Here is a 22,661-nt window from a genome sequence, read left to right as displayed (position 1 = left end):
CCCCAAGGGCTTCGTTTTTAACAAACTCTGGTTTCAAGGCTTCTTGCTGAGCTTCTCGGATGCGAGTAGAGAGCTCCGCGCGAATGGTCAACCTTAGAGCCTTGACTCGTAGCGTTTTTATTCGCTCCTTCCTACTTAGCGCGTCTGCTACCACATTCGCCTTCCCCGGATGATACTTTATCTCGCAATCATAATCATTCAACAGTTCAACCCATCTTCGTTGCCTCATGTTTAAATCCTTTTGATCGAATATATGCTGAAGGCTCTTGTGATCCGTAAAGATTATACACTTAGTACCATAGAGGTAATGGCGCCAAATCTTTAGCGCGAAGACAACCGCTCCAAGTTCCAGATCATGCGTTGTGTAGTTCTTCTCATTGGTCTTAAGTTGGCGCGAGGCATACGCTATGACTTTGTCTCGCTGCATAAGGACACATCCGAGTCCTTGATGTGAAGCGTCGCAGTAAACGACGATGTCATCTGTCCCCTCGGGCAGAGATAGAATTGGCGCACTACATAACTTCTGCTTCAACATTTGAAACGCTGCTTCCTGGTTTTCGCCCCAAACAAACATCCTGTCTTTCTGAGTTAGCGCGGTCAGAGGTAGAGCTATCTTGGAGAAGTTCTCAATGAAGCGTCGATAGTAGCCAGCTAGTCCTAGGAATTGCCTCACCTCAGTTGGGGTTTTTGGCGCTTCCCAGTTTTCGATGGCCTTGACTTTGGAAGGATCAACGTGAATTCCTTTCTCGTTTACAACGTGACCGAGAAAGTGAACTTCTCTAAGCCAAAACTCGCACTTGGAAAACTTCGCATACAACTTTTCTTTCCTTAACAATTCCAAAATCAATCTCAGGTGTTGCTCATGCTCGGCCTTGGTCCGAGAGTAAATCAGAATATCATCTATAAACACAATCACAAACTTGTCCAAGTATGGTTTGCACACACGGTTCATCAGATCCATGAATATAGCCGGCGCATTAGTTAGCCCGAAAGGCATCACTAAGAACTCATAATGGCCATATCTAGTTCGGAAGGCTGTCTTTGGCGCGTCTTCCTCATGGACCCTAAGTTGGTGGTATCCTGACCGTAGATCTATCTTCGAATAATAACTGGATCCCTGCAACTGGTCAAATAAGTCGTCAATCCTCGGTAAAGGGTACCGATTTTTGACTGTCAGCTTGTTCAGCTCCCTGTAGTCAATACACATCCGGAAGGAACCATCCTTCTACTTTACAAACAGTACTGGAGCTCCCCAAGGTGAGAAACTTGGGCGAATGAAACCCTTATCCAATAGTTCCTGTAACTGATTGGATAGTTCTTGCATCTCAGATGGAGCTAATCGATAAGGCGCTCGTGCTACTGGCGCAGCTCCGGGGACCAAATCAATGCGAAATTCGACTTGTCGCGGCGGCGGTAATCCGGGCAGATCTTCAGGAAAAACTTCTGGAAATTCGCGCACTACAGGTAAGTCTTCCATTCTTCGCTCATCTTTCTTTACTACATGCGCCAAGAAGGCGTAGCACCCTTTCCTTAGGCACTTGCGCGCCTTTAGGCACGAGATCAGTTTCGTCGCAACTCCCTTTCTTTCCCCTTGAATCATCAAAGTTTCTCCGTTCAACAGTGGAATCCGGACCTGCTTCTCATGACAAATAACCTCTGCGAGATTCTCGACTAACCAATCCATACCTACCACAATGTCAAAACTTCCCAAATCTATAGGCAACAAGTTAATATTGAACTCGTGACCTCCCATGAATAAAACACATTGCTCAGCCCTTTCGCTCGCGCACAACTGCCTACCATTGGCCAGTTCTATAGTATAAGGTATGTCTAGCCTACTGGTTGCTAGACCTAAGGAGTTTTTAAACTCAGTGGATATAAAACTTAGATCAGCGCCAGTATCAAATAAGACAGATGCAAAATGGCCGTTAAGTAAAAACGTACCGGTTACCACATTCGGCTCTTCTTTTGCTTCGCCTGCGCCGATCACAAAAGCTCTCCCGCGAGCTTGGTTCCCCTTTTGCGGGCAATCCCGACTAAAATGCCCTGGCTTCCCGCATGCGTAGCAGTTGTCGCTTGCTCCAGCTTCTCTGACACGGCAATTCATCGTCTTGTGCCCTGGTCTGCCACATTTGGCGCACGTGACGCTCGCGCACTCACCATCGTGGTGAAACTTGCATCTGTTGCACCATGGGTGAGGCCCACTGTATCCCTTCCTTGATGGTTCCGCGGCTTGGATCGCGTAAACCCTTGCGCTTTCCTGCTTCTTGAACGGTGGCTGCTTGGAGTCGGACCCTCGGTGGTGAGAGTTCCATTTCCTTTTGGAGTCAGAGGTTCGCTGCTCGCTTCCGCGCGTAGTCAACATACCCGCACGGACCGTATCCCTTGTAAGGGTGATGGCCCGCGCAACCGCCTCATCGAAGGTTGGAGGCGCTGCGGCGTTGAGCGGAACCCTAACAACAGGAGGCAACCCAAAGATATACCTCTCGACCTTCTTTTCCTCTGTGTTTGCCATATCTGGCACCAACTGACAAAGCTCGTTGAACCGGTTGTTGTAGGCGTCGATATCCGTTCCTACCATAGTGTGGTTCCAGAATTCTTGTTGCAGACTCTGAATCTCTGCGCGTGAGCAGAACTTTCTCATCAACATTTCCTTCAGTTCCTCCCAGGTCTTGTGAAGAGCAACTTCTCGCCCCAAAGTCTTCACTTGAAGCTTCCACCAAGATGAAGCTGCTTCTTGGAACATGCAGGTCGCGTAGAGGACCTTCTGGTTCTCACTACATCTGCTAATGGAGAGAACTGTCTCCATCTTGTCAATCCAATTGTAGAGCCCAATGGCTCCTTCAGTGCCTTTGAATGACCAAGGCCTACAGGCCATGAATGTCTTATAGGAGCATCCTTTGTCCAAGGCTCCTGATTCAGGTTCTGGGGTCTCATTCTGACGACCCTGACTTGATTCGGCCTTGCTGGCCTCATGTGTCGCAATCGCTTGCGCGATTATTTCCGCGAGTTCCTCGGGTGTCATGGTAATTCCTTTGGCTTTAGTTGGAGGCATTCTCGCTTTAAAAGAGAATGGAAAGATATCAAACTTAGCGCATGTACTCTGAGCACATAATGTTATCATTATTTACTAGACACTGTGTGACCCGTGTTCCTAAGTGTGTGTATAGTTTCTTTTGAAAATATTTTCTTTGAAAAGTATTTCATGTGATTCCCCAACGGTTATAGTCTAGGTTAAAACTTCTTTTCCTAGTTCGCTATAACCAGTGCTCTGATACCAATCTGTCACACCCGGCCCTGAGCGGCGGAAACAGCCGGGCGCGCGCGAGTGGGGATTGATAATTAAGCACGGGCCATTGCAAACATTCAAAGATTTTCATTGCGCATGAAATGTTTAATACAATACATTACATTGTTTAAAAATTACATAAAAACATCCAAGTATAAAAACTGTTGAAGATTTCCACGCCATATCCCCATGCGCGGCGGGAACAACCACGCGCATCGAAGGGATAGAACTAAAATCTTCCAAAAAGCTAATTTAGATGTTCAGCGTGAGGTGCTCTAAGTGTGACTCCATGCGCTACCTAATTATCTCCTGAAAGACACGTAAAAACATTTGAATCAGTATAAACTGAGTGAGTTCACAAGTTTTAGTAACTTGATAAATCATATTGCATCATAATTCTGATAAAACCATCTTGAAACAGATCTGACAACATAATTCTGATAAAACCATCCCGCGGGTTACGCGCGAACATTTCTGAGGACGCGCTCGTCTGTGTAAGTGGCGCTGCCACTACGAGCTAAAATAATGTATTATCGTCCCGCGGTTTACGCGTGGACATTTCTGAAAAATCGTGCTCGTCTATGTAAGTGGCGCTGCCACTACGAGCTAAAATAACGTATTACCGTCCCGCGGGTTACGCGCGGACGTTGTGCCGGAAAACAAGGCGCTCGTCTAAGTAAGAGGCGCGACCTCTACGAGCGGGCTCGACCCCATAGTACTGCCCCTTAACCATACTAGGCACTCGTCTAAGTAAGAGGTGCGACCCCTACGAGTGGGTGGATCAAACCAGCAGTCCCTACCCTTAGAGTTCCAATGGTAAAGTGATCACTTACTCGTTCTTGCGCACTCATATCGAAAACCATAGATAACTGTTTGCATTGCTCGAAAACTTACCATAATAAATTATAAGTTAAACACATAATCGCTTGCATTGTTCGTAAATATACCATGATAAAATGTAATTTAAACACGTGTCCCTCGCCCCGAAAACAGGTTAAAAACAGTGAAAATAGTGAAATGGGGGCTGTGAGACTCACCTGAGGTTCTTGTTAAGGGATTAATCGAGATTCGGGTTTTCCTGGTGTTGGCCTCGGAATCGAAGGTCTAGAATACGATTAAATAACAAGAAATCTATATTAAGATCAAGATATAAGGGTTGGAAAGTAGATCTCAAGGTTATAATCTCGGCTTACCTAGTAACAGGAACGGAATTGAAAATCAAATAGATGCTTGGGAGATGATTCAGAGCAGTTTTGCAGTTTTAAGAGAGAAGTTTGAAGTGTGTTGAGTGATAATTTTAGGTTACATATTTATAGGCAAACTCAATGGAACACAATCCCTTGATTTAGGGGATTGTAATCTTTTCATATCTAGGTGTGATGATGATAAAGTATGGAAAGTATTATTATTTATTCAAAAGTGGAGGAGTGGGTAAAAGATTCTGATTTTCGCAGGACATGCAGGTCTGTGGTTGGTGAGAGTAGGGTGGCTGATAGTTGACTGTTCATGCCACAGTGTGCTTTTGCCAGTGCACAGTAAAAAGTAGAAATTTTCTGAAACACGTTACTGTTTTCTTTTGGGCGGGAATAATCCCCTTTATTCTGAAAAATACTGTGTTTTGTGCGTGAACCTTGCGCGTACAGCCTTATGCGTGTAGGATTCTGCGTGTAGAATGTTTCTTTGCTGCGGGTAGGTACGTAACCTTCTCGCAGTCAGGGACATTGAGTTTCATTTGTAGATCCTCCAAGTGGTCTTGGTATTTCAACATAGTGATCAGTTATGTTGAAGTCAATTCCATCTTGGAGCTTCAGACAAACTAGCTCTCAATGTTCCCGCCATGCGGGGAGGTTAGTTCCCTTCCGCACGCGCATAAATGATTTAGGGTGCACCCGCCTTAGCATCATGCGTGACGGTCAACCCATTAGACATCATAACGTTAAGGTACATGAAAACATAAAGCCAAAACATTCGCGCATGGCGCATATAACATATGCCCACGCTGGTTCTTAACATGGTGCGTTCGCGCAGGGCGCACATAACAAATGCACGCGCTGACTAACATGGCGCGCTCGCGCAGGGCGCACATAACAAATGCACGCGCTGACTAACATGGCGCGCTCGCGCAGGGCGCACATAACATAATTACCTAATATTTAGGTTGATTACTTGGTTTAAGGGATTGGGATTTTACCGGGTGTCACAGTTTAGCCCTATCTTTGGTAACCAATGTCCATTCGTATGGCAACAGTTTGGCCCTATCTTTATTGTTTGGTTGAATTGTTTATGTGCTATGGATTAACTATTTATCTCACAGGAACAGTTTGCATTTTTATTTATTTATTATACATTTCACTTAAATGGTGTTTTACTCACTCAACCTCGTGTTGACAAAAATCTATTTTATTTTCAACGCATATGCAGATCACCGTGTGATTTGATTGATCATGATCTATTAAAGAAACCTAAGGTTTATTATACTAGAGAAGAGATATCAAGATTTAATCTGATTTGAACTATCTATTGTCTTATTTGTTTTAATTATGGATGATGTATTTTGTTTATTTGGATTTTGTTGGAATAACTGAATTAAATAAATAGATATTGTCATTTTAATTATTGCATGATAGTACCTTGAGAGCTGTAAGCAACAGTTCACGCCCCGACATTTCAGCTTTAGGTTGGGGTGTGACACATGATATTATTCTTCCTTGGAAAATAGTTGCTCCATATCGTACGAATGTAACCTCCGGCAGCTCCTGGCGATCCATGTAAGATGTGATTCCTTTGACCGAGAATCTGTAATCGAGATCCAAATCCCAAATTCATTATCATCTAAATCGCTCAAAGAAACTAATCATGAAATAGAGATAATCTCATTTTGTTTCACGTCATCTACCTATTGTTTGTATTAAGTGTTTTTTGTTTGTATTTATTTGATTTTTGTGATCATTGAGTGTGTGTTGAACTCTCATGCACCGAAACGCCGGCTAGGCTTGAGTCTCCATCATGGGGATGGAAACGCCGTCGAAAAACATCCGAAACATTTCCCGGGGGAATCCGTTAAATAGGGACGGTCAACAAACGATTCTGGGCCTTTGGGGACTGTCGGGACCGTCAAAAATCCGTTTAGACATCCGTGTGCAAAGCAGTCGTAGAGAGAGAAGGATGAAAAAAGTGTCTACTTGTTGCATTTCCCTGACTTAGGTTTGGGTTTTGGAGTGTCGGAATTGCAGGTGTTATATGAAAGATGAAGAAGAAGAAAAAAAACGGTCTCCCGATACTTATGTTTAGGTTATATTTGAATTGTGTTTTGGGCCGAATACAACACTTTAGTTTTTCCTCATCCCTTTTTTAATTATTAATTTTTTCGAATGTGAAAAATTCATAGTGAGCTTTACGAGTTTATTTCTGCATTATTATTTTTATTTAATTTAATTTAGTATAAGCAAAATATACTGTATAAATGTCTTGATTGTTTTATTTGAACCTTTTTAATTTAACCATATTAGATTACTAATTCATTTAGATGTGACACAAATAGTAAACAAACTTATTATACAACAGTAAATTCTATATAATTAATTGTGACCCGCGGTTGAAAACCTCTAGTTCGCCGTACTTACCCGTATCTTGTATTTTGAGTTTTGTCGTTCCCCGTACCCCGTATCTTCCCCGTATCCCAGTCTCGTATCCGTTCCCATGCTACATAGGTTTTGAACATGTAAAACTACAGAAATTGCATTTTATAGTTGCAGGTGTCGATACGTTACAACTACTTACGTTGCTCATTTCGACAAGCATTTGCACAAATCAGTATCTTCTCAAAGATTGTTTTCAGATCCTTTCAACTTTACAATAACGATGACTTAAATCACTATCACAAAGTGATAAGGTTTTTATTCCTCTCCTCTTTCAGAATTTGCTACTCCGGGCTTAGCATAGTGTTACTGTTACATTACATTAATTAGGATAGAGCCTATTTGATAGACGAGTGTTTAAAAAATAAAACAATAAAGTTAAATTTAATAATATACATAATAACATAATTTATTGACTCACAAAATATAATTAAAATTTCTAAAATACAGAGAAAAGTAACCAATAGTTTTTATTTTAATTTTAAAAGAAATCAAGATGTAAGGTTGTGAATCTATACCGATAAAGAAAAAAAAAGAAGGCTAACATCAATTCATCATAATTGAGTTAGTAAGCTACAAACATTTTAAAAGTAAGGTAGTGAGTTCAATTCCCAGTAAAATATTTTTTTCATTTTATGTGGAAAACTTGATTTGTTATAATAGTACTAGTTTTTATCCCCCGTATTACGTGGTTGTTTTATATTGTTTGTTCTAATATTTATTTATTTTTTGAATTTATAATTTTTTTATTGTATGAAAGTTAATAATATACTCATAGTTTGATGATAAATTGTTTAACAAATATATGAGATGTTATAACCCGGTTTAAAAGCTATATGGTTTTGATGAGACCTATGACCCGCTTATTTTTTTTACTATAAAATTGATTTTTTAATTATAAATAATATTTTAGTATCAAATTGGTTTTTTAATTTAAATAATATACATATCTTTTTTAAAATAAATAAGATATTAATTTTTATTATATCCTATTTTATAGGATTTTTACATCAATAATTAGTGATGATAATTTTTAATTTAATGAGATGTTATAACCCGTTTAAGGAATATAAGGGTTTGGTAAGACCTATACCCATGAATTCGGGTCAAATGCATGAAAAACCTTCATTTAAAAATCAAGCAATATGGTGACTCCAAAAAAAGGAGGAGCGACCACATCGCGACATGTGACTTTTATGTCTTCGTTTATATATATATTATAGATAGATAGATATTTAGATTAATTAACGAACCCAACTTCAATGCTTTTACAACACAAAACACTTGTAGCTCAACAACGAGATGAATGGCTTATTTTGTGACACCTAAGTCGCAAACACAAAGGAAATAAAATTTGACAGTTGGAGCTAGTTGACCAGTTTCTTGAATTTCAAGATGCCATCCAAAGCTTGGTCGAAATCACCATCATCCAAGGAGAAAGTGAACCGACAATATCCTGTAATACCCATCCAACAAGGCCAGTTGATGCACAGACATGTAGACCCATCTTTTTCTACCTTAACGTTTTTGCCAAAATAACTAGAAGCTTTTGCAATCACCGAAACGCCTCCACACGCTTCAATTATCTCCCATCCACATTTCTCGAGTGTCTGTACACAAAACGTGGAACAAATTAACAAGTTTACAACAACTGCGGACCATTTAAACTTTCTATAACCAGTTCATGAGTTATAGTTTACAAAATACAAATTCAAAACCAAAGAGGTTTTGTGCACTAGATATACACTTTGGGGTAGGGGTGTGCATGAAAAAAAAAATAAAAAACCGATCCTTGACTGAAAAAACCGAAGGGAAAGGACTAACCCCAGAAAAAAACTTACGGTTTGGTTTATGGAATTTTCGGTTCGGTTCGGTTTAGGTTTTGCATGTAAATTAAGCAAATAAAAGGAAAACGAACCAAACTAAATCGACTTTATGGACTTTCAACTTGTTTTGAATGTTAAGAAATTTATAAGAATTAAATACATAGTCTAATCCATATATGTTATCCCAAACATATAATAACAAAATTAATTAATCATTAACTAACAAAATGATTGATGAACTTGGGCCCAAAAATTTCAAGCTAAGATGATAAAACCAAAACCAATTCCAAGCCAAAATACAAACCATAAAACCGAAAGCGAAGCGAACCCAAAATAAAAACAAAAAGCGAACGGTTCTCAAAAACTTAAAAAACGATTTTTCAACTTTTGGTTTGGTTTGAGCCCAAAAACGACCCATGCTCTGCACACTCTTACAATTTGGGCCACTTTAACTCATTTGACCGGTTTACTTTTAGACTGAGTTAATTTGGGATCAATTTCATATATACCCCATACAAACTAGGAAAATATCATATATATATACACAACAAAAGCTAAACATATCATAATCAAACATATATAAAATAAATATCATATACGTCTGTTTTATTAAAAAAAATTTAAGAAATGATCATTTTACCCTTTCTTTCTAAAACTTAAAATTTCATATATACACAAACAATAGTTTTCTAAAAATTTAACTTTCTTGCTTTCTTTTAAACGCATACCTCTTTCAAACGCTTAAATCTAGTAGCCAACAATTTCCATTGTTCCTGAGCAACACCAGTTAAATCCAACTTTTGCCCTCCAATTTCAAGCAATTTCTTTGCAACATACCTAATAGTACTGTGAGGTTTATCCAGTCCTGAAGAAAAACGGATCTAATTCCTTAACAAGTCCTAGATCCAATGAGTCCACAGGGTATCAGTCAAACAGTTACCAACAACGATACGAGTTCGATCTCTCCAAGTCCAGTGACAGAAACCTGCAAAACAACCACCATGACCTCGTTACGGGAAGGACAAGAGGGGGGTCTTCCCGTAACCACCCTCCGGCGTGAGAATATGTACAATTCCGGTGAAGATAAGGTACTAAAGTATTTAGAGTAGATAGTTGGGAGTGAATAAATACCTCATGGAAATTGTGAAGGTATTTACAGCCGAAGGATTTGGGAATATTATTGGTCCAGCTGTCATCATCTAGAAGATGCCCTTGTAACCGCCTAGACACGTGTCATCATACGATAGATTGGGCTATACGGCCCATGTGCATGGTTGTAACAACCTGGACATGTGTCCTCTTGTGATAGGACGAGATAAACCTGGTCATGTGCACGGTTATAACAGCCTGGCCACATGTCTTTCTCCTATTGGCTGGTAAATCACGTGCTTTCCAAGAAAGGATCTTGGTAAATCTTCTAAAAGGAAGTTGGTTGAATACAGCTGGCTATGACGTTGCCTTCTGGTCATTATTGCGGGTGGGAACATTACCCTGCAGATGACTTCTGAGGGCGACTAGTTCCTCCCGTACATAGTCTCTAGGAAATATTATTGTCCTTCCTCTGTCTTTGAGTTATGCGGGTGGTTTATATGTCCCGCGGGTGGCATATGAGGTAATCCTCTCTGACCCGCGGGTGGTACTTAAGGGTATTTGGGTCTTTTCGATACCCTAACTCTATAAGTACCCCCAGTCCATTTTTTCTTCCGCGTGAGTTTTTATGCGGGTGAAATTTTGGACTTAAGAAATTTTAGTGATATTTGAATTTTTGAAGGTTGGTGAAAGATAATTCTTTGTTTGGTGTGGATAACCATGAAAAAAAGGAGATTTGACAGCTTGCAGGCGCGTGAACATGTGACGTGACATTTATGTCAGTTGTTACTGTACCCGATTGTTCGCTTTTAGTCTTTTTCGAATTTCCCGCGTGACATGGCGTTCTCTTACTAGTTCATTCATTTCTCTCTCCACTGTCAGCCTCCCATCGCATTTATTGCGATGGGTATAAATAAGAGTGTTAGGTATTATTTGAAAGTTTTATCGCCTTTGTAACTTATTGCTCTCTCTATCTTTTTCCTTCAATCACTGTTCAAAATTGCTCATTGTTCGCCTTTTGTTGCCGAAGTTATGGCCAGTGATAAAAAGTCGTTGTCGTCTCTAAATATTGATACCGTGGAGGTTATTTGGATAAGGTCAGATTATGAGAAGATCGTCAACGCCTACAGGATTCCGGCAGAATGGGGGCCGGAGTTCCCTTCCGTTGGATCTATTGCTAGTAAACCTCTGGCTGGCAAGATGGCCGTCTATGATGATTCTTTTCTCATGGGAATCTTCGGTTTCGGATAACCAAGTGTAACATCACGTAAAATTCGGGCCAAAAATGTCAAGTTTCCAAAGTCAAGGGACCAATTCTGCCAATTTCAAAACTCAAAGGGCAAAAATGAAAATTCTGTTTTCTTGTCCTATCGCGGTACGCGACAGGAAAAAAGACAATCCCATCGTGTACCGCGATGGGACTTGGTCAAAGCTTCTAGACAAAGTCAATAGCGGTACGCGACCGCCGTTGAGCCAACGTCATTGCGATACGCGATGACGTGGCCTGACATGTTGTGACATGTGTGCCACGTGGCAAGCGGTGGCACAAAGTGTGCCACGTGCCGCCACGTGGTGCCACGCGTCACAACGCCTGCCACGTGTTGACACGTGGCAGGTCTATACATTGCGTCATCAAGCCTATATCGCGGTACGCGATAAGCTTCTAAGTGACCCATCGCGTACCGTGATGAGATCCAAAAATTGCTATAAATAGGGCAGTCACAAATTCAGCCCTCTCACACCTCAAAACACACATTTACTCTCTCTCTCTCTACCTCATAATACGTGCCAACGATCCGTCTCGATAAACGTGCCCCGAAACCTCGTTTTCCGTGTCCGTTACCTCGATTTACGTGCCACTCCCCTACATCCCGAACATGAAGGAAGTACTGCCCGACGACCCGGTGAATTTCTCGAAGTGCGTGCCAAAAGTGTGGACTTCTCGAAAGGCGTGCCAAGTGTGGAAGGAAGTATTGATCAAGTAAAAGTTGATAAGCGAGCGGCGTCGAAGTGCTGCCCAAGTATCTAGGGCACTTCTAAGCCTAAACAAGGTAGGCAAAATGCCCGACCAAAATAATATTAAAATATTATAAAGGTTTAATGCCTAGGTCGGAATTATACTCGATGAATATAAAAGAGAAACAAAAATAACAAAGAAAAGAAAGAAAAGATATATATATATATATATATATATATATATATATATATATATATATATATATATATATATATATATATATATGAGTATATATATAAATATATAATTATTCTTTGTTATAGAATATATTATTTAAGTATTATGAATATACTTAAATTAAAGAAATACGTTTCTTAAAGAAGAAGAAACGTCGGATTTTGAAATATAAACTAAAGGTTTATAAAGATTACTTTTTAACTAAAGGTTTTAAAGTAAAAAGAAATAATGAACTAAAGGTTCATCGAGATGATAAGACTAAAGGTCTTAAGCCGGATCGTGTATCCAACTAATGAATGTTATACTCGTACTATAGGTGCGAGATAGCGAAGAAAGACTAACGGACGGTGTTGGAAGCCGATCCCATTGAAAAGGTGAATACGCCCCACTTTACAAACATGTTTTTAAAAGAGTCAAACGTGTTATATGAAAAAGGGTTTACATGAGACTATGTGTCTCTAAAACATTATAAATAAGAGTATAAGCCAGCCCTCAGGCTATGGTATACGTTTGTCTGGATCCTTACATATGTGGAACGCGGTGGGCACATCGCACCACGCTTGGTCACGACCTCCAGCCACGATGGGTCGGACCTAAGTTACGTCCGAGTGGGGAATGGCCATGTGTATATATATGGTACCTAAATTATGTCATAAACGCTGCAGTGTTTCGCTGAGGTGATCTCAAGCAGAGACTCGAGTTTATAATGATTGTTTTAACTTGATTATTCCTAAGCCAAGATGGCCGAGACTTATGTGGTCTCGAGGGATGATTAAGTAAAGAAAATATTTTTAGCGTTAGCATATTCACCAGCATTTGTTGCTGACGTATTTTATTAACATTTTGCAGGTAATCAGGAATAGAGCTTGAAAGACGAAGAAGCTTAAGAATCCGATGGCTCGGATAATTTTGTGTAAATATAAAATATGGTGGTTTTGTAAAAACATATAAACAAGTAAACTTAAAACGAGACTTTCGTCTTGTCTTTTGTATTGTAAATATTTTAATAACGATCATTTGTTTTTATAAAGTCTTCCACTTAAACCCGCAACTCTGATTTATTCACAAACATGGTACCAACTATGGTTCACACTCCTAGGCCTAGAATAGGGGTGTGACAGGTTGGTATCAGAGCCATCGATCTTAGCCAATTGGGTATCATAAAACAATACCCAAGCTTCGATTCAAGCGTAGGAAATATTTACTTGTTAATGTGAATAGGGATAAGATTGGTTGGTAACCTTTTCTTTTCCCTCTCTTCAATCTAAACCACCTATCAAGATGTCTTACGAGAAGTTAATGGAATATTATGACAAGGAAGTAAGAAGAGCAAGGAAGTACTATAAGTTTCCACAAGGAATCATGAGCAAGGATTACTTTGAATCATTCTTCAACGAGGAACACAACCAAAACCCCAATCCAAGTCCGATCTACCACCTAGAAAACACCCCACATGAAGTGTACCAAGCACCGAGAAATTCAAATTATCACCCAACAAGTCTACCGATGTACCAACCGTCCGAGATCCCGACTTATCAACCATCCGAAGAGCCACAACATTACCTGACCGGATATTTGCCAAATCCTCATCCTTCGTATGCTTTCCTCCAAAATATCCCAATTAAGGAGGAACCAAAGTCTTCTTCATCATCCGACTGGATGCAATGTCATTCCGACCAACAAAGGTGGTATACCGGCACTCCAACTACGGATACTGCTAATTCCCGTATCAACAAGGAAGGACCCTCTCACAAACCCAAGATGAGAGTTACAATGCCATATGAGAAGATCCACATTCCGGCAATGACCGAAGAAGAACTTGAAAAAGAATCGGAGGCGGAACCGGAGGAAGAAACTGAACCTGAGGAGGAGACAGATCCTGAGGAAGAAGAATTCCCCGACAATCCAAATGAAGTAACCACACCGAAGAAGAGCAACACTCCACCCCAAGCTATGGTTCTGTTGATCCATACATGAAATTTCTCCATGAAATCAAGGGTAAGGCATCATCAAGTTTCCCACCTTACCAAGGCAAGATTCCGTCCTTTGAAGAACAGGCAAAAGAAATTCAAGAACAAAATGAGGCTGCCAATGCTTTCTTCAATTACCAATATGATGAAACGGCAACTCCATACCCTGATCCCAAGAACCACTACGATATTGTGATGATGGGTTACCGCGACCCACCTCCAAGATACGGGTATCCTACGGACATACCGCAGTCCCAGGAGGAGCATTTGGATCGAGCCTTGCAAGAAACTGATGAGTTGAAAAAGAAGATTGATGCTGATGGTTAGAAGAAAAAGAAGATGGGAGACAAACTTCTTCGCAAATGCAACAAACTTACCAAATTTGTGAAGAAGTTTATGAAAGATTGAGAAGATAGTGGCGTGTGTACAAGAGATGAAGTTTGTGTGTAATATAGTTTGTATGATATGTATCATATGTAAATGTAAGGATAGGACCTTATATATCGTTGAAACGATATATAAGTAAGTTGTAAAATAATATACATATCATTTATGATATGTATATGATTGTGAAATAAATAAAACTTGTATAATAAGAAAAGAAATGTGTTAAATTTCAGATAAAAGAAAAGATTAAAAAGAATGTCTAGACAAAGTGATAATCGTGAGGCATCCCGAAAGGAAGCCGAGAAACATGAAATGAAAGGGAAAGGTCCCGAGAAATAACGAGAGGAACCAATTCCCGACAAATATATGAATCAAATACAACAAATGATTAGAAAAGCTGTTCAAGAAGAATCTGAAAATAGATCTCATTATAGACAAACAAAACATACTCAATCTGAAAATCCTTCCCGAAAATCTGTTTCTAAACCCCGTACTCGACCTTCACGTGAGGAAGAGAGTGAGCATGATTCAAACGACAATAAGGGTGTTAGAAAAGAATTTAAGAAACTTAAGATAAGTGGATGCTCGTTCAAAGACTTTAAGTACTACGGGCCAAAAGAATTTCACGGCGACAAAGGAGCCATCACCACGGTTAGGTAGCTCGAAGAAATGGAAACGATCGTCATTACAAGCAAATGTTCGGACGAGGAGAAGATATAATACTCCGCCTTGATGTTCAAAGGCGAAGCGCTTGAGTGGTGGAACACGCTAGTAATGAGTAGAGGAAGGGAAGTAATGTACAAATTGACGTGGGATGACTTTAAAGAGTTGGTGATGTCAAAGTTCTGTCCAATGCACGAGAAAGATCAAATTCAAACAAAGTTCTTGGCTCACAAGGTTATCGAACGAACCTTCGTGAGTATAACACGAAATTTCACGAGTATTGCCGATTAGTTCCCCAGCTGGTTACCCCAGAATCTAGCAAAGTTACACGTTACATTTGGTGTTTGCCACGAGAAATTCGTGACATGGTAAGGTCACACCTACCACAAACCGCTGACTCCGCGATGGAGTTGGCTGGATATCTGATGGGCGAAATGATCTGCAACAAGGAGGAGGATAAGAAGGTTGTGCCAGCACATGATTCAAGGAAAGGCGGAAATACCCGCTTCAAGGGTAAGGGAATCGACCAACGAAGGCCTGGTTCCAATCTTGGCATCCCTCAATGCAAAATTTGCAAGAAGTATCATAGAGGTAGATGCAACTTCGCCTCAAGAGTCTGTGAATCATGTAATCGATCCGGCCACGCCACGGTCGATTGTTGGAAAAAAAAGATGACCTGCTACAACTGCAAAGAAATGGGGCATCTTAGCTTTGAGTGCCCTAAAAACAAACCCGCGACGGGTGGTGCGGGTGGTAGCAGTCAGAAGAACGAGCCCAAGAAGGGCAATGCAAGAATCTTCGTTCTTGATACGAAAAGGCGGCCGACACACCGGAAACAATCACCGGTACGTTTCTTGTTAACAACGCTTATGCTAGGGTCTTGTTTGATTCAGGTGCCAACTTAAGTTTTATAGATTATAAGTTTTGTAATCTATTAAACGAACCTTTAATCAAACTCAATAAAACTCTAAGCGTCGAGACCGCTAATGGCGAAACTGTAAAAATTACCGAAGCCTTAGAAAATGGAACAATCTTTCTAGCCGGTTACGTTTTGCCTATTCATTTGTTACCCATGACTCTTGCCGGTTTTGATGTTGTACTGGGTATGGATTGGCTATCCGACAACCATGCTCGTATCCTTTGCAACAGCAAGACCGTTGAACTTCAAGCCCCTGACAAACGTACTATACAAATTGAAGGGGATAAAGACGCAGGCCAAGTTACCCTAATCTCCATGATAAGGGCTAACAAATGTTTAAATCAAGGATGCTTAGCATTCATGGCCTACGTCACCGAAGAATCAAAACCTAAAGAAATCAAAGATGTTCCCATTGTTTCTGATTATGCCGATGTATTTCCCGACGAACTCCCCGGCATTCCTCCCGATCGTGAAGTAGAATTTAGAATTGATCTAATTCCTGGAACTGCTCCGATCGCTAAAGCTCCATATCGCCTCGCACCAACTGAGATGAAGGAATTGAAGAAACAATTGGACGAACTTCTCGAGAAAGGCTTTATACGACCAAGTTCATCGCCATGGGGAGCGCCGATACTATTTGTTAAGAAGAAAGATGGATCCATGCGGATGTGTATTGACTACCGAGCTCTCAACAAAGTCACAATAAAGAACCGTTATCCACTTCCACGTATCGATGACCTATTCGATCAGCTTCAAGGTGCTAGCTACTTTTCCAAAATCGATCTTCGTTCTGGCTATCACCAACTTAAAGTTCAATCCGAAGATATTCCGAAAACCGCTTTTCGAACAAGGTATGGACATTATGAGTTCACGGTCATGCCGTTTGGACTTACTAATGCGCCAGCCGCATTTATGGACATGATGAACCGTATCTGCAAACCTTACTTGGATAAATTCGTTATCGTCTTCATCGACGACATACTTATTTACTCTAAGTATAAGGATGATCATGAAGTCCACCTTCGAACCCTACTTGAAATCCTTAGAACCGAGAAATTGTACGCCAAGTTCTCGAAATGCAAATTCTGGTTGCACGAAGTGCAATTTCTTGGTCACGTCATCAATGTCAATGGTATTCAAGTAGATCCCGATAAGATTGAAGCCATCTCTAAGTGGGAGATCCCAAAGTCGCCAACCGAGATTCGAAGTTTCTTAGGTTTGGCTGGCTACTATCGAAGGTTTATTGAAAACTTCTCTCGAATCGCTGTTCCCTTAACTTCTTTAACACGTAAAAATATCAAGTATGAATGGGAGCAAAGCAACAAGATGCGTTCGATGTACTTAAACAAAAACTTACCCAAGCTCCTATACTGGCTTTGCCATAAGGTACCGAAGATTTCGTCATCTTTAGTGATGCATCCCATTCCGGTTTGGGATGTGTGCTAATGCAACGAAAGAAAGTGATCGCTTATGCCTCTCGTCAACTCAAGGTGCACGAAAAGAACTACACGACGCACGATCTAGAGTTAGGCGCCATAATCTTTGCACTTAAGATATGGAGGCACTATCTCTATGGCGTAAGATTTATCATGTACACCGATCATAAAAGCCTAAAACACATCTTTGAGCAAAAAGAGCTTAATATGCACCAAAGATGCTGGATGAAAACTCTTAATGACTATGACTGTGAGATCATTTATCATGAAGGCAAAGCCAATGTTGTGGCTGACGCCTTAAGCCGTAAAGAGCACGAAAAGCCAAAAAGAGTCCGAGCGTTAAGGCTAGAACTTCAAATCGATCTTATCGACCAAATCAAATCCGCTCAAGCTCAAGCAATAAACGAAAACAAGATCTCCGATGAAAAACGAAGCAGCACCATTGACTCGCTTGTCAAAGGTGATGATGGTATCCTTAGAATGGGAAACCGGATTTGGGTACCGATCGTTGGAGACTTGCGCGAAAAGATCATGAACGAAGCCCATAAGTCCAAGTATACGATGCACCCCGGTAGTGACAAAATGTATCAAAATCTTAAATCGAACTACTGGTGGAACGGAATGAAAAAGGACATCGCTTCGCACGTTGCGAAATGTCTTACTTGCTTGAAAGTCAAGGCTGAACATCAAAAGCCTTCGGGATTGCTCCAGCAACCCGAACTTCCCGTGTGGAAGTGGGAGTTAATAACCATGGATTTTATAACCAAACTCCCAAAGACGACTCGACAACATAACGCTATATGGGTGATTGTGGACCGTTTAACTAAGTCCGCACATTTCATACCTATCAATGAGTCATATTCAATGGATAGATTAGCGCGTATTTATGTGAACAACATCGTTTCTTTGCATGGAGTACCACTATCTATAATTTCTGATCGAGACAGCCGTTTCACGTCTCACTTTTGGAAAAGCTTCCAACAAGCACTCGGTACAAAGTTAAACCTTAGCACCGCCTATCATCCACAAACTGATGGGCAAAGCGAAAGGACTATCCAAACGTTGGAAGATATGCTCCGCGCTTGTGTGATTGACTTAGGTGGAAGTTGGGACGACCACTTACCCCTAATGGAATTTTCGTATAACAATAGCTATCACGCGAGTATACAAGCCGCACCATTTGAGGCGTTATATGGTCGTAAATGTAGAACGCCCGTGTGCTGGTCTGAAACCGGAGATAATCAATTGTTTGGACCCGAAGTAGTCCAAGAGACCACCGATAAAGTTCTTCAAATCCGCGAACGACTTAAGACGGCACGTGATCGTCAAAAGAGTTACGCCGATGTCCGTCGTAAGCCGTTAGAGTTTAGTGTCGATGACAAAGTTCTTTTGAAAGTCTCGCCGTGGAAAGGCGTAGTCCGATTCGGCAAGAAAGGCAAACTAAGTCCTCGATTCGTTGGACCCTTCAAGGTACTCGAACGAATTGGTACCGTCGCATACCGCTTGCGACTACCCGAGGAAATGCAAGGGATACACGACGTATTCCATGTTTCAAATCTAAGAAAGTGTCTAGCCGATGAATCTCTTTCAATGCCCCTAAAAGACGTGGAAATCAATGAAAATTTAAAATTTGTAGAACATCCCATCCAAATTGAAGATTCATAACTAAAGAAACTTAAAAGAAGAACTTTGAAAATAGTGAAAGTAAGATGGGACTCACAAAGAGGACCCGAGTATACTTGGGAACTCGAGTCCGAAATGAAAAATAAATACCCCCACTTGTTCTCATAAGCAATCTCGAGGACGAGATTTATTTCAAGGTGGGGAGGATGTAACATCACGTAAAATTCGGGCCAAAAATGTCAAGTTTCCAAAGTTAAGGGACCAATTCTGCCAATTTCTAAACTCAAAGGGCAAAAATGAAAATTCTGTTTTCTTATCCTGTCGCGGTACGTGACAGGACAAAAGACAATTCCATCGCGTACCGCAATGGGACTTGGTCAAAGCTTCTAGACAAAGTCAAAAGCGGTACGCGACCGCCGTTGAGCCAACGTCATCGCGATACGCGCTGACGTGGTCTGACACATTGTGACACGTGTGCCACGTGGCAAGCGGTGGCACAACGTGTGCCACATGCCGCCACGCGTCACAACGCCTGCCACGTGTTGACACGTGGCAGGTCTATACACTGCGTCATCAAGCCTATATCGCGGTACGCGATAGGCTTCTAAGTGACCCATCGCGTACCGCGATGGGATCCAAAAATTGCTATAAATAGGGCAGTCACGAACTCAGCGCTCTCACACCTCAAAACACACATTTACTCTCTCTTTAACTTTCTTTCTCTACCTCGTAATACGTGCCAACGATCCATCTCGATAAACGTGCCCCGAAACTCGTTTTCCGTGCCCGTTACCTCGATTTACGTGCCACTCCCCGACATCCCGAACAAGAAGGAAGTACTGCCCGATGACCCGATGAATTTCTCGAAGTGCGTGCCAAAAGTGTGGACGTCTCGAAAGGCGTGCCAAGTGTGGAAGGAAGTATTGATCAAGTAAAAGTTGATAAGCGAGCGGCGTCGAAGTGCTGCCCAAGTATCTAGGGCATTTCTAAGCCTAAACAAGGGAGGCATAATGCCCGACCAAAATAATATTAAAATATTATAAAGGCTTAATGCCTAAGTCGGAATTATACTCGATGAATATTAAAGAGAAACGAAAATAACAAAGAAAAGAAAGAAAAGAATATATATATATATGAGTATATATATAAATATATAATTATTCTTTGTTATTGAATATATTATTTAAGTATTATGAATATACTTAAATAAAAGAAATACGTTTCTTAAAGAAGAAGAAACGTCGGATTTTGAAATATAAACTAAAGGTTTATAAAGATTACTTTTTAACTAAAGGTTTTAAAGTAAAAAGAAATAATGAACTAAAGGTTCATCGAGATGATAACACTAAAGGTCTTAAGCCGGATCGTGTATCCGACTAATGAATGTTATACTCGTACTATAGGTGCGAGATAGCGAAGAAAGACTAACGGACGGTGTTGGAAGCCGATCCCATTGAAAAGGTGAATACGCCCCACTTTACAAACATGTTTTCAAAAGAGTCAAACGTGTTATATGAAAAAGGGTTTACATGAGACTATGTGTCTCTAAAAACATTATAAATAAGAGTATAAGCCAGCCCTCAGGCTATGGTATACGTTTGTCTGGATCCTTACATATGTGGAACGCGGTGGTCACATCGCACCACGCTTGGTCACGACCTCCAGCCACAATCCGGACCTAAGTTACGTCCGAGTGGGGAATGGCCATGTGTATATTTATGGTACCTAAGTTATGTCATAAACGCTGCGGTGTTTCGCTGAGGTGATCTCAAGCAGAGACTCGAGTTTATAATGATTGTTTTAACTTGATTATTCCTAAGCCAAGATGGGTCGAGACTTATGTGGTCTCGAGGGATGATAAAGTAAAGAAAATATTTTTAGCGTCAACATATTCACCAATGTTCGTTGCTGACGTATTTTATTAACATTTTGCAGGTAATCAGGAATAGAGCTTGAAAGACGAAGAAGCTCAAGAATCCGATGGCTCGGATAATTTTGTGTAAATATAAAATATGGTGGTTTTGTAAAAACATATAAACAAGTAAACTTAAAACGAGACTTTCATCTCGTCTTTTGTATTGTAAATATTTTAATAATGATCCTTTGTTTTTATAAAGTCTTCCGCTTAAACCCGCAACTCTGATTTATTTACAAACATGGTACCAACTATGGTTCACACTCCTAGGCCTAGAATGGGGGTGTGACACCAAGTTCCTTGGGAATTTACTCAATGGTTATGGGATCCACCTCTTTCAAATACATCCATTTGGACTCAAGCGAAAATCCTTATTTTGAGTTCGTATGTAGGGCAATTGATATGGTTCCCTACCATGACCGATTTCTGGTTTTTTATTGGATAAACAACTGTGGTGGGTGGTTCAACTGCGTTTTTATTCCAAAAAGGATTATTGGGACCAAGCCACCTCGTAGTGCTAATGAGTGGAGAACAAAGTTCTTTTGGATCTCCGAGGACGTCGTGCCTTTCAAAATGGTTCGTCGTCCAGTTAAAGAGGCGCTGCCAGATATCATCATGGCTCCGCACGAAGGCCGAGAATGATTCCAATTATCGATGAAGACGCCCACACCCATGTGTTCCATCCTTGAGGAAGCATTGGTGTGGGCGGGTATGAGCTGTTTGTGGCCATATCCGGAGTTAGAGCCCTTTTTCCAAAACACGGATGAGAGTAAGTCTTTAAAATCTTTAAAAACTGTAATCATTACATAATGTTTGTTTAATCATTTCCGTGCACATTTTCAGGCGAAGGGTCGATGCTACATGCCCTTAGAGACGATATGGGTTGGCCGAAGAAACGCATCCGCGATGCAAAGGACTTACCCTTTCTAGACAGGATCCGAGATCGTTTCCTCTTCCCAACTAAGGTGTGCGCCGAACCGATAGCCTCAGAGGCTATTTTCTAAATAGGTGCGTACATTCTTAATCCTCGTCCCTTAACTGTCATTACCTCTGATAGGGTGATTGTACTCTTGTCTTCAAGTGACGAGTTATCATCCCAGGAGGAATATGATTCTGACGCTACTTTTGAGATTTCATTTACCACGCGTGCACTGGCAGAGTTGGAGCTAAATAGAAAACAACGATCCTCCAAGGAAGGTGATGCAGGGACGAGCCACGCGGATGTCGAGGAGGAACCACCCAGAAAGAAGCATCGGACTAATCGTCCGAAGAAACCAAAGATCAGTTTTGCTGATCGTGTGAAGGATTTCTCCAGTAAGTTCCCATAAAAACTTTGTACTTTATTTTTTACTGAACTTTTTTCTTTGATTTTCCGTAGAACCAAGTGGAGCCTCTGGTGAAGGAATATCTTCATAGAAACTGCCATCTCCACTGCCGGGGACCGAGAAACCGCCATCTCCACCACGGAAGATCAAGGAACCCCCATCTCCACCGCTAGAGACCGAGAAACCACCATCTCCACCGCCGGAGACCGAGAAACCACGATCTCCACCGCCGGAGACCGAGAAATCATCATCTCCACCGCCGGAGACTGAGAAACCATCATCTCCCTCACCAACAATCATCATATCAGATGACGTGCCTGTTCTAAGGGAGAGGAACCAGTTCATGGCACCGAGGAACTGGTAGCGCGCGATGCGCCACATCAATCT

The sequence above is a fragment of the Bidens hawaiensis genome, unplaced genomic scaffold, assembly GCF_021521415.1.
Source record: "Bidens hawaiensis isolate Kalapana, Puna unplaced genomic scaffold, B.hawaiensis_p1.1 tig00013749_1, whole genome shotgun sequence".
NCBI classification, from domain to species: Eukaryota; Viridiplantae; Streptophyta; class Magnoliopsida; order Asterales; family Asteraceae; genus Bidens; species Bidens hawaiensis.
This window is presented reverse-complemented; position numbering follows the sequence as displayed.